General features: G+C 36.0%; 1 protein-coding gene across 1 annotated transcript in view; it reads left to right on the top strand.

The window, feature by feature from the left end:
• Positions 1-2,500, top strand: part of LOC135217712 (uncharacterized) — a 100,576-nt gene that overhangs the window by 69,609 nt on the left and 28,467 nt on the right.

Here is a 2,500-nt window from a genome sequence, read left to right as displayed (position 1 = left end):
TTGGTAAAACTGGGAGACGGTGACCGTAAAATTTTTTATTTTGTTAAATCCGAGAGCCGAAAATATTACTTGAAACATCTAAAATTTTGTAGGAGATAGAAAACATAAGAGGGCAATAGGATAACGAAAAGAAAATCGAGCATGAAAATAAGTTCTTTGTCATTTCTAAAAAGTTAATAAAAATGGAGAGAGAGAGAGAGAGAGAGAGAGAGAGAGAGAGAGAGAGAGAGAGAGAGAGAGAGAAAGGAAAAACTAGGATTATGATCATGATTACTATTTATTTTCTAATTTAGATGAAAAATAATAGAAATGAAGCTCCCAGCTCCTGCCGCATTATGGGAAAACTTTCTGAAATGCGGAGAAAGGGAAAACCATTGAAATAAGAATATAATGACGTACGGGAGACGCTTATCTGAATTAAATGCCATTATTGAAACTTTTAGTCGAAGTTTCTTATCTTTCGTGCGTATGTGTGTGAGAGAGAGAGAGAGAGAGAGAGAGAGAGAGAGAGAGAGAGAGAGAAGGGAGCGGAGAGGTATTCCCTTATCAGGAAAATAAATCCGTAAAAGAAAATGAGATTTATAATCCTAAGTCGTTTACCTGGATATCTTTGTGGGTTCTCTCCTCTCTCTCTCTCTCTCTCCTTTACTCTTTTATCTTACCCATCGTCCGAATATTAATAAATGGTTGAGCTTTCTTTATATCCAGCACCCGAGGAACGTTCTACAGACGACTAGCACGGCAAAATGTGAATGCGAAGAAGAGTGTATGTGTATATAAGAACATTCGTTTGTTATGTGTATATGTTTATTCTTATAAGATCTCTAGAAATTCTTACAAGACTTCCGGATTCCCCATTAGGCGTATATTGAAGGCCGTCTCAAATAGCGAAGACTGCTGGTTTAATTATAGCCATTTCTCAATGAACGATGAGGTGGCATCATTAATCAGACGTCATTGGACGTCATAATTACCGCTGGAGAGAGAGAGAGAGGAGAGAGAGAGAGAGAGAGAGAGAGAGAGAGAGAGAGAATGTAAATCCCATAATCTGGTGACAGTTTCGTTTCGATAAGCTGTCATGGCTTACAGATTTCCTATTCTTCTTCCGCACTGAATCATATTTGAGCATTATTCAATGGTTTTGTGGCTGTTCACACTTCATATAGTTTTCTCTCCATTTACCTGTGTTTTGTGTTTGTGTGCGTGTGTGTGAGATGGTGCCCGCAAGCTTGCATGTTTGTTTTTTGGGGGGTGTGGGGGAGTCGGGGGAAATGTATCCTTGCCTAAAATAAAAGAAGAAAATATCATATATATAATACATTCATTTACGTTTGGTTTCTAGAGAATCTCGTTTATTATGATAATTTTTTAATCGTCGCGTTATTGCGTATTCACATTTCAACTGCTTCTTCTGCTATTCGTACTGAGGACAGCAGTTGGATACTAAATGAAGGTAAATGAACAATGTTATTTATTACCACAAAAACACGTGGTTCATTTATTTAATACCGAGCCCATTCTAAAAATTTATTGGGTCAATGAAACCAGATAATTTCATTACACATTTCATTTTAACACAGCACCTTTTTTTTAACACAGCACCTTTTTTATGATTTGATTCTTTATAATTCGTAATAGGGTTAGTTAACCATGCCACTAATTTCTTAATTTAATGAATGGAAATATTATTTATCTTGGTAGATTATTATTTACCTGTCTCAACGATATACAACTTTTATGCGCGATGTTGATACCGTGCTTGAAAGCTCGTCATTGATCACATACATAATCCGTCGTTAAATCAGACCTGAGGTTTATTCAGTAACACGAAAAATCCTTTTATCTTTGCAAATTGTTACTTTTCTTTTTACCTCAGTTTCAGATTGCTTACATTAGATTAGCTTCAAAAGAATTCTAGTGATTATGTCATTATAATCGCAATCACCTTATGTAATGACATTGCTTTCGCATGATGCATTATACCTTAACGTGTACGAAATTGTGCGATACTTTCCTTTCGGGAAAACCACAAAAAAAAAAAAAAAAAAAAAAAAACAAAAAAAAAAAAAAAAAAAAACTCTCAACATCCGAATCTTTCCTGAAATTCACAAGGTACATTTTCCCTCCGAATCTCAGAGTGAAATCGACCTTAGCGACTATACAGCACTTATCGAATCGATCTGAGTCGACCTCTGGTTATCTCGACCCTTTCTGTTACCTGGATCTGGTCAAAAAGGGAGTTAGAGGAAGGTGCATATTACCTGTGATAGGATTTTGACCAAGTGGAAAGTTCAACTGTGATTTGATTATAATGGAAGAAGGCAATTTCCCGTCTGTCTTCTTGTGTTTGTCTACCTGCTGACTGTGTATTTACTGAAGAATAAAAGGATGAAATCTTACAATTGAACACCTCTCTCTGTCTCTCTCTCTCTCCCGGAATGACTGAGACGAACAGTGAGATAGTTTTTTTTATATTTTATATCTTCATAATTGCTTTTCG

This window comes from Macrobrachium nipponense, chromosome 7 (genome assembly GCF_015104395.2).
Source record: "Macrobrachium nipponense isolate FS-2020 chromosome 7, ASM1510439v2, whole genome shotgun sequence".
In the NCBI taxonomy this organism is placed as follows: domain Eukaryota; kingdom Metazoa; phylum Arthropoda; class Malacostraca; order Decapoda; family Palaemonidae; genus Macrobrachium; species Macrobrachium nipponense.
Note: the sequence above shows the minus strand (reverse complement) of the source record. Positions and strands in the feature narration are given on the sequence as shown.